Raw genomic sequence first — 11,684 nt, 5'->3', positions numbered from 1 at the left:
AATCATTCCAACGCGATCTTAAGTTGAATCATATAAACATAAAATAATACAAAATGTCTAACTTACATTCACTACGGAACTCGGATGAAAGTTAAACTGAAACTCGGTATGGTAAACAACTCAAATAAGATGTGTCTTAATAATTGATCTCTGTAGATTTATTATATACAGTGGTTTGCATTAAACTGTAAGCCCTCACACCACAAATAGAAGAAAATCAAATATGGAAACGTTATCTTGCGGCAGCTCGTTGATACCCAGCCACTTGTTTGCACGGATTAAGTTTCATTCATTCATTTATTTGATCGCTTGCATCTTTGTTTGTTCGGCATCTCTAATAGTAAGAATCTTCAACTTGGTTCATTCAAGTCAAGGTATTTATTTGCATAGCATCCACAATACACATCATTTCAAAGCAGCTTCCACTAAGTTCTGTTACCTCTATAATGGCTTAATTCTTTACACTGAGCAGTTTTACTGGGCAATATGACGATATATAACAATGATAAATGATCCACTGTTTGAGATCTAGCTATGTATTCTCCCCTTTAATTAATAGCCATGGTTTTGCTACTCTAACCAAAGTGTTTTAGCAGTTAGCCTATATCAGTACCACTGTGGTGAAGGAGACTGAATAATGAATATTTGCAGCCTCTCAGACAAACCACAGAGCGATTTTTTATTTAAAGAGATTTACGTATTAGTCCATTTTATTCTAAGAGTATGCAAGATGGTTTTCAAAAAATATGAATAGTAAGCGGTCGGCTTTTTCTGTGGTGATTTGCGTGTGTTTACACTGTGTGCTCCTGAGCGTGACCTAAAACATGGCGGAATCCAACGCGTGACGTAGATTCCCATTCTCTATACAGCAGCTGCCTACATGCACAAGAGGCAAGCTGTGCTTAGAGCAATCGGCAACAAAAACATCCTTAACATCATGTAACAGAGTTAAAAGCAACAGAAGATCTATTTTAACTGAAAGTGCTGCTCCTCACAGCCACTCGTTGAACAGAGCAGACGCAGAGAGAGGTGTGTTCGCACTGGGAAAGCAAGACCTTGTACCGGAGAGTCTCAGAAACGAAATAGGTTTTTTTCAAAGAAGTCACTAGGCGACCTTTTTGGAAAAAAGTTGCTGAAGGAGTCTGAAAGTCACTAAATCTAGCGATAAATTCGCTAAAGCCTGGTTCAGACTACACGATTTTAGCCAGATTCTGGCACGATCTTGTTGTCTTGGGGATTCGTAAATGACAATGGGCGCCGGAACGCAAGATTTAATCGTTTCATCTCGTGTAGTGTGTCATAGTGGACGACAACCGATGCCACGTCTGTGACGCTTCACGACGTCACCACAGAAAGACTGTCATGTTTAATTTTTTTCCCTCCGTCACATCTGCCAATAGGAGCACAGAAGCGCTGTCGTACATGCTTTCAAACAAGCCAAAACGAAAGAGAGACAATAGGTATCGGTCCTGCTAGTTGGAATTTTACAGTGGAGGAAATGCACTTGGAGCTATGGCAATAATACTCCTGCATTTATGATGTTTCCTCGAGGGACGACCGCGACAGAGTAAAAAAAGGTTAAATAAACACTACTTTACCTTAGTTCTCTTTGACAGTCCATACTGTCCTCTTCATGGAATTCAGATTTGTGTCCACTGTAAGGTTTTCTTTCTTTTTTGGGCTTTTCTGACAACAAGAGAGGGCAAAACACGCTGTTTGTTAGAAATTGTTTGTTTACGATCATGGCACCTTCTGTCTAGTTCCGCCATATCGATGACAGCACGCACGTCATTAAAGACGGCACGCGATGAATGGTCATGTAGCAACGTGTAGTCTGACATGTTTCTTGTTCACAACACGACAAGATTTTAGGCGTCAAAATTGCATAATCTGACAGAGTGACTGTCGTAACCAACAAAAAAAATCATGTAGTCTAAAGCGGGCTTAAGTTGACAACACTGGCAGCAACTGTAAGCAGCAATACCTGCGCTGACGCGCTCGTTATAAATTCAAAAATTGCTGCTTCAAGAAGCTTTACGACAGGTTTTACGGCAGGAAAATCGAAACCTGATTGACTCTCGCCTGCTTCGTCAGAGATTGCTTTGTCACAGACTATTGCTGAAATGGTCATTTCCCTGCATATATTGGTCAATTACGTTTTATATCTTTTAATATTTGCTATAAAATGGGTAGGTTTAGGTTTGGTGGTAGGTTAAGGTGTCTTCCCATCAGAAATGAATGTAAAATAAAAGAAAAAAGAAGATTGTTCTCCTGAGTGCGGATCATAATTTTCTATACTAGGTTAAGGGGTCTAAAAATCTAAATCGCTTATCGATACAATTATAAAAACGCATTCATACAAATATCTTAATGATATTAAAAGATTTGTAAATATTTTACATTTTTTAGCTAAAAATATGTAGCAATTTTTTACGTTTTAAACGTTGTCCAATTAGTATTTTTCACCATTAATAAAAAAATGTACAAAAATGTACGTTTTGTGCTTATAAACAATTGCGTACTAATACCTACGTATAAACAATGATACCAGGCTGGTTAGTTTTGCGTTGGGTGCTTGATTTTGAAAGTTAAACTTAAACTTTATGAAAGATGAGTTATGTAAATTTACTCAAAGGTTAAGGCTGGATAGATATCTAAGATAAATATATTATTTGACTTTATTTTATATTTTTAAAATAATACAATAATCCAGTTTGCTTAGCCAAATAATTACACGCGTAATAAAACATGAGACGCTTGAGATGGATTTATTTCTTAACAAAAAAGAGGTGTGGTCTTAAAGGCTAACCCTGGCATATTATGTGTAAACTATTGAATTAATAAATTAAATAACTCACTTGTAACGTAAATAAAATGTTTACTGACATCGCTAAATGCGCGCAATACGATACAAAACTCACAATTGCGAGAAAAAGTCAGAATTGTGAGACAAAAACTCACAATATATCTCAAGTTTATATCAGAATTGTGAGATATAAACTTTTGATTGCAATATATCAACTCGCAATTGCTACGTTGGGTGCTTGATTTTGAAAGTTAAACTTAAACTTTATGAAAGATGAGTTATGTAAATTTACTCAAAGGTTAAGGCTGGATAGATATCTAAGATAAATATATTATTTGACTTTATTTTATATTTTTAAAATAATACAATAATCCAGTTTGCTTAGCCAAATAATTACACGCGTAATAAAACATGAGACGCTTGAGATGGATTTATTTCTTAACAAAAAAGAGGTGTGGTCTTAAAGGCTAACCCTGGCATATTATGTGTAAACTATTGAATTAATAAATTAAATAACTCACTTGTAACGTAAATAAAATGTTTACTGACATCGCTAAATGCGCGCAATACGATACAAAACTCACAATTGCGAGAAAAAAGTCAGAATTGTGAGACAAAAACTCACAATATATCTCAAGTTTATTTCAGAATTGTGAGATATAAACTTTTAATTGCAATATATCAACTCGCAATTGCTAGTTATAATGTCAGAATTGCGAAAATACCAAATCAACCATTGAGATGCTGTGCGATGCGATTGGTCTGCTGATTAGTCCGGTTATCCAATCACATCCTCTGTTGAGGTAAAGTCACATGATTTTTTTGTGCATCAAGGGATTTATTCAGTAAATTTGTTTCCATCATGATTTATATGCATTTTTTCTTAACAGATAAAAAAAAAAAAATTACCTGCCTCAGTTGAGTGCTCACGTTTTATGATGCACATTTTTATAATTTTTTACGCATCTTGGCATTTATATCCACAGTTAACAGATTAACAAACGGTGTAGGCAGAGTTATTTTTTATGCAATATCCAAAAATTCGCATTTGAAAACATAGCTAATGTAGAAAAGGACATAAATAGCTGTGCTGGCTTTGAAGAAAGTAGTGTTTAAGTCTTTCTTTGGAACTTTAGATAGACCTCTGATATAGTTTCTGTCCTGTATGGATGCACACATGCATCAATTGTGCATTTTTCCATTAAATTAAATAATTCGAAATCAACAGAACACACGAAAGCAGAAATTGGATACGGTCATTTCCTTTAAAAAGTGTCCTTACTAGCAACATCTCCACCATGATACAGCCCAGATATCAACTTAAACAGAAAAAGAATGATTGATCACATCATTCAATAAGTGTTTGTTAATTTGTTACCAAACATTGAACAGGCCTAGACATCTTGTTCAGATGCATGACATCTATCAAATACCAACAGATAAAAAATCAAAACCTGACTGCCTCTGCTAGAAATCTTATAATGTGCCATGGTTGGATCTTCTATATATAGTACCAGAAGTTGATGGTTTTGTTTAGTTTATTTCCAGGTAGGACCAATTATTCTTCAAGTACTGAAAGATTAATTAATGAAATTAAGGAAACTAAATCATTAAGTGCAATCAGATCCTGAATCATTAAAATCCTGACAATTCCCATACCTAGTTAGTATGCTGCCTTAGTAGACACCTGCATGTCGACAGCACAGGTTTTTAGAACAGAGTTACACACACTATGATATAAGAGTACATGAACACACATACATGCACACACTGCAGGGCAGATGGTCCTTCTCTACTGTCCTCACAGTGTGTGTGTGTGTGTGTGTGTGTTTGTGTGTGTGTGTGTGTGTGTGTGTGTGTGATCCAGTGTTGATCAATTACATGGGCTGGTGTAGTGCCTCGGCAGGAAATTCACCGCAATACAAACCACCAGAAACTGTGGTAACACACATAAGTGCCCTTTTGCACACACACACGCACACAAGTTCATTATATAGAACAGCGTTTCTTCTCTGCTTGGCTCTCGAGGTGCAAAAGAAGAGAGGAGATGTGGAACAGTGTACAGTTATTACCTGGGGGCTTCGCATTAGTGCTGCTGGAGCCTGACGCCTCATTATAGAGTGAACCGAGTCTCAAGAGCTCTGGCTATATGACCATATCCTCTCTCTCTCTCTCTCTGTGTGTGTATGTGGATTCACAGGATTCGACTGCTCTGTTAGGCCCCAAACATCCTCTGTGCTAATACTGTATATGAATGCAGATGCTTCTAGCTATGCAAGCAAAACATTTTGAAATGTGTCAGGCCTGTTTTAATCTGTATGTATAGGCTGCATATATTTATCTTGGCACCATAACAGTTTGCAGCAATCTTTGTCTGTTTTCTTTTCTTATGTGTAGCTATCTGAATATCACATCTGGTTTAAAGGAATAGCTCACCCGAAAATTACAATTTGATGAAACTTAACCCACCCTCAGGCCATCCAAGATGTAGATGAGTTTGTTTCTTCATCAGAACAGATTTGGAGAAATGTAGCATCACATCAGTTGCTCAGCAATGGATCCTCTGCAGTGAATGGGTGCCATCAGAATGAGAGTCCAAACAGCTGATAAAAACATCACAATAATCCACAAGTAATCCACAGCACTCCAGTCCATCAGTTAACATCTTGTGAAGAGAAAAGCTGCGTATTTGTAAGAAATAAATCCATCATTAGACATTTTACAAATCGTTGCTTCTGGCTAAAATACAAGCCCATAATCGATAATATTGCTTTCTCCAGTGAGCCAAAACAGCTCTAAACAAATATGTGGCTGGATTTTGAAAAACAGGAGATGAACTTTTTCACTGGAGGAAGCGATATCATTGATTATAAACTCATATTTTGGCCAAATGAGACGATCTAAAGTTAAAAATGTCTTAATGATGGATTTGTTTCCTACAAACACACAGCTTTTGGCTTCTCCAGATGTTAACAGATGGACTGGAGTGGTGTGGATTATTGTGATGTTTTTATCAGCTGTTTGGACTCTCATTCTGACGGCACCCATTCACTGCAGAGCATCCATTGGTGAGCAAGTGATGCAATGCTACATTTCTCCAAATCTGATGAAGAAACAAACTCATCTACATCTTGGATGGCCTGAGGGGGAGTAGATTTTCAGAACATTTTCACTTTGTTTGTTTTTGTCAGCTGTTGTACAAAAAACAGTAATATTATGAAATATTATTACAATTTAAAATAACTTTTATATTTTAAAATTATTATTTATTTCAAAAACATTAAAAAATCTTAATTATTTCAAACTTTTTACTGGTAGTGTAGCTTTATATGTAAACAATATAAATCTGAAGTACTTGTTTAGATCACTAGTTAATGTTTATGTGATCAAACCGAGGCTCCTTTGGGACAGTTTCTAGACAATAAAGTCTTCCAGCCATTTAAAGCGGATGATACACTCCATCCTTGGGCCTCCAGCTGTAGAAATCAGTCCAGCAAAACCCATAGAAGGTCCTGGAATCCCAAGCAATCAATGTTGTGATGTTATGTTGGCTCATAAGAAAATCATATTCACAATTATTGTAATGTTTTTATCAGCTGTTTGGACTCTCATTCTGACGGCACCCATTCACTGCAGAGCATCCATTGGTGAGCAAGTGATGCAATGCTACATTTCTCCAAATCTGATGAAGAAACAAACTCATCTACATCTTGGATGGCCTGAGGGGGAGTAGATTTTCAGCACATTTTCTCTTTGTTTGTTTTTGTCAGCTGTTGTACAAAAAACTGTAATATTATGAAATATTATTACAATTTAAAATAACTTTTATATTTTAAAATTATTATTTATTTCAAAAACATTAAAAAATCTTAATTATTTCAAACTTTTTACTGGTAGTGTAGCTTTATATGTAAACAATATAAATCTGAAGTACTTGTTTAGATCACTAGTTAATGTTTATGTGATCAAACCGAGGCTCCTTTGGGACAGTTTCTAGACAATAAAGTCTTCCAGCCATTTAAAGCGGATGATACACTCCATCCTTGGGCCTCCAGCTGTAGAAATCAGTCCAGCAAAACCCATAGAAGGTCCTGGAATCCCAAGCAATCAATGTTGTGATGTTATGTTGGCTCATAAGAAAATCATATTCACACTTCCAATAAAACCACAGCATAAAATCCCCAGTGGAACGGCGCTCTGGTCTGAAGGCTCCATTAAAGGCCTCGGTTTCAATGTGTTCGTTCTGCATGTGCCGTCTGAAGCTTTTATCTTCAGGACTAACTCGAGCTGAGGATGTGGTGTACTTTTCGTTTAGACGTGTTCTGGGGCTTCAGGGTTCTAGCCATCTGCCTTTGTCTGGAAAATTCATTCTCCCAACCTGATCGTTTTGACAAACAGATAGAACAGGTTTGGCAAAGTCGATTTGTTTACAGCTGCTAAACCAAAGCTTCACATCCCTGGGTTTTGCATTAAAAGTTGTATTAAAACTTTATTGGGTTGTGAACATTGGTGAACTGCCTGCTATAAGACAAAATGGTAAACAATTGTAAATTTGATGTCTGTTTTAAAGGGTTTGTTCGCCAAGAATTGAACATTTTCATCATTTACACTCCCTCATGTCATTTCTTTTTCTACTATAAAACATAAAAGGAGATACTTAGCGAGATTTTCATGCTAGCATGCAGCGACCAGGTGCATTTAATCTATAAAAGTGACAAAACGCATCATTAAAAAGACCCTAAAAGTAGTCCACTTGATTTGTGTGATTTATTTCTATGTTTTCAACAACCAAAAGTTGATATTCACAGCACTGTAAAAAAAGAATTTTTAGAATAAAAAAAAAAAAAGAGTTAAAAAAGATTTATGGAGTATAGTTTACAAGAAAATACTTTTTCACTCTTTCTATTCAAAAACTTATATTCACATTTCTATTAAAAATTTTTTTTATTTCGGTGTGTTACTCACCATTTCTTTGTAAATATTTATGAAATTTACTATTAATTTCAGATTGAAATTTGTTACTACACAGTTTTTTTTTTCCATTGCATAATACTAAATGAATTCATGAATACTATTGGTTCTGTCACAAATCAAGCCTCTGTGGCTCCCTCCGATCACCACCAGAGGGAACCATCCCCGGAATATTAACCGGTTCTTTCGGACTTCATTTCCCATCACCCCATGCCTGAGACTGATCACCTGCACAGGTGTTAATCATTACCCAGACTCGTTTTACCCGAAGTGAGCACTCCCCCGCTGAATCCACCTCCACAAGCTCCTGCAACAGCTTCTGTCACCGCCAACCCTCGCTTGGCGTTTCCAGATAAGTTTGATGGATCACCCAAGAGGTGTAAGGGATTTTTGCTTCAATGCTCCATGTTTGTTAATCAGCAGCCCATGTTATATCCCACAGACCATAGTCGCATTGCCTTTGTTTGCTCTCTCCTAACCGGAAGAGCACTGGAGTGGGCCACCGCTGTGTTGAGTGAGGACCGCACTGTTTTCCCCTGTTTCGCCAATTTTATTCAGCGCTTCAAGGAGGTTTTCGAGCACCCCGCTGGTGGTAAGGAGGTTGGCAAGCAACTTCTGTCTCTCCATCAAGGAAGAGGTTCAGCGGCTGATTACGCACTATCCTTCCGCACGCTCGCTGGGCAGACAGGGTGGTTGGATGATCCTCTCAAACTCCTCTTCCGCAAGGGTCTCAGCACTGAACTGCAGTCTGAACTGGCCTGCCGCGATGAGGGTAAATCTCTCGATCAGGTCATTGATCTGGCGATTCGCATTGATAATCTCATCCACTCTCGACGACAATCTCATCTCTCCTCGGCTCCCGCTGTCATGACATCGCTGCCACCTGAGACTGAACCCATGCAGATCGGTTTTACCCACCTCAGCGTGGAGGAGAGATTTGATCCAACCCTGATATGACTCACCTGCCTGTAGCCTTCTAGTAGTCTTGAAGACAATGATTAGCTGGTTCAGGTGTGTTTGATTAGGGTTGGAGCTAACCTCTGAAGGAAAGTGGCCTGGAAGGGCCAAGTTTGCCCACCCCTGGTCTAGACTATATGAATCATCCATGCTGCCACCCACCAATGAATCCATAATCTCCCCTACCATTATTCTAGCTCCCATACAATGGGATATCATGACTGAAATCACCGAGGCTCAGGCCACCGGTCCACTGCCAGCCGAAAGTTCACCAAACCTCAAGTATGTACCACGTGCTCTGCGTCAAAGAGTAATTCAATGGGTTCACTCTACTCCCAGTTCAGGTCATCCAGGTATCGCTGCTACTGTACAACTACTCACCAATCGCTTCTGGTGGTCCACATTGCAGGCCGACACGATAGCATACATCCGGGACTGTCCCACATGTAATGTAACCAAACCCTCTCACCAACTACCTGCCGGCGGCCTCTTACAACCTCTACCCATTCCACAACGCCCCTGGTCACACATAGCCATAGACTTTATCACGGATCTGCCCTTGTCCAGGGGTCATATCACTATCCTCACAGTGATTGACCATTTTTCCAAAGCATGTCACTTGATCCCTCTGCCCAAACTGCCCACAGCTTTCGAAACAGCTGAATCATTATGTAACTATGTGTTCAGATTCTATGGTCTTCCCGAGGATATAGTCTCCGATTGGGGTCCACAATTCACCTCCCGAGTCTGGTCTGCCTTCTGTCAAAAGCTTAATATCAATGTCAGCCTCACCTCCATTACCATCCTCAGTCCAATGGCCAGGTGGAACGTTTGAACCAAGCGCTCACCCGTTTTCTCCGTTCATACTGTCACCGAAATCAGGCCGACTGGAGTCGCTACCTATTATGGGCCGAATATGCTCAGAACCCTCTCCGCAAACCTGCCACAGGCCTCACACCTTTCCAATGTGTTCTGGGTTTCCAACCTCCCTTATTCCCATGGTCCGGGGAAACCTCAGATTTACCTGCTGTAAACTCATGGCTCCAACGGAGTGATCTACTCGTGATCTTCGTCTTCGGCTCCCTTGCAAAAAGCTCAGTCCCAGGTACATGGGTCCCTTCAAAATTATCAGACAAATAACTCCTGTTTCATTTCGGTTGGCTTTGCCCTCAAATTATTGTATCTCACCCACCTTTCATGTGTCTCTGCTTAAGCTCGCTGGTGGTTCGAGAGGAGCGGAGTACCAGGAGGAGGCTGGTGACCGAGGAGCCCCTTCCATCATCGTAGAAGGCGCGGAGGCGTATCGAGTTCGTGAGATTCTGAACTCCCGTCGCCGGGGCAGGTTACTCCAGTATCTAGTGGATTGGGAGGGGTATGGTCCGGAGGAACGGTCCTGGGTCAATGCAGAGGACATTCTGGACCCCTCTCTTACCACAGACTTTCACAGGACCCATCCAGATAAACCAGCCCCGAGACCCTGTGGAAGACCCCGGCGTCGTTTGTCTCCTCGCGTCAGGAGCCGCTCGCAGGGAGGGAACTCTGTCACAAATCAAGCCTCTGTGGCTCCCTCCGATCACCACCAGAGGGAACCATCACCGGAATATTAACCGGTTCTTTCGGACTTCATTTCCCATCACCCCATGCCTGAGACTGATCACCTGCACAGGTGTTAATCATTACCGAGACTATTTAAGCTGTGCCTTCTCTACCCTCTTTGCGAAGTCTTGTTTTGCTACTGCTGACATTACTAAGTGTTTGTTCCCTGTTTGATTTCCTGTTGCCTACCTGGATTGTTCATTCTCTTCTGATCGTTTGCTGCTTGCCTTATTGACCCTGCCTGTCTAGTGGATTTACTCTATTCTCTGTCTGCCGCCTGCCTCGACCATTTGCATGGACTCCGTTTATGATTCTGCCTAGCCTACGTTGTTCTTAACGCTGCTGACTGAACTTTGCCTGTCTGACTCGTCTTGTGTATTAATAAAGCTGCACATGGATCCCAACGTCACTGACTCTTCGTCACAGGTTCTTTTTGTGTCACATGGCCAATATGTGATATTATATAATAGAATAACAACTTAAATTTGTTCAAACAAAGTAATCATATGATTTGACAGACTTGGAAAATAAGTTATATGGACTACTATTATAGTACTACAATGATGAAATTATTATTTTTTTTCCTCTTCTATAATGCCTCATTAATGAAAGCTCATTAATGTAGAAGTAATTAAGGATGTTTGTATCTATATTGGCACACTGTGGCTCTCATTGTGGTGTCTGTATTCGAGCAACACTCTTTCTTGTCTTTTCTCATCCTGAATCCCTTCTTCCATCATCATCCTCCTCCTCCTCCTCCTCCTCCTCCATCGCTCTTCCTCTCTGTCTGCAGTGTAATGGTGCTGGTTATGAAGAGCGATGAGTGTGTTTGTGTGTCACATGTTTGATTGCAGAGAGATGATTCTTCAGTTATAATACAAACTCCCCAGTTTCTCATCACAAATCCACAGTGGGCCTCAGTGATTGACATCTACATACTGTGATATTAATTATGGATATTTGGATATCATTTTGAAGTCTTTTAATAAACCCAGGAGAGAAGCAAATTGTTTATTAATTTGATTGTTGATGCAGTTGTTAATAGCAGTTTGTCTTTTTTAATCTACTGCAGTGAATATCTGTAAATGTTTTATCTTATTATAAATTTAATAAGAGTTCTATTAGTCTTTCATGTGGATGCCATCTAGATGGTACCAGAGTTATTATAGTTCACTAAAATTAAAACCAAACATTTTGTTACTTGAAATAAAATAAATGTAAACTGGAATAAAATACGAAAAGCTTTTTGATTTCAGCTAGTTTTCAAAGCAATATTTCTCATTTTAACTTGATTTACTATAATAATAATAATAATAATAATTATTATTATTATTATATATATATATATATACTG

Source organism: Sinocyclocheilus rhinocerous, unplaced genomic scaffold, assembly GCF_001515625.1.
Source record: "Sinocyclocheilus rhinocerous isolate Xijiao unplaced genomic scaffold, SAMN03320098_v1.1 scaffold942, whole genome shotgun sequence".
In the NCBI taxonomy this organism is placed as follows: Eukaryota; Metazoa; Chordata; class Actinopteri; order Cypriniformes; family Cyprinidae; genus Sinocyclocheilus; species Sinocyclocheilus rhinocerous.
Note: the sequence above shows the minus strand (reverse complement) of the source record.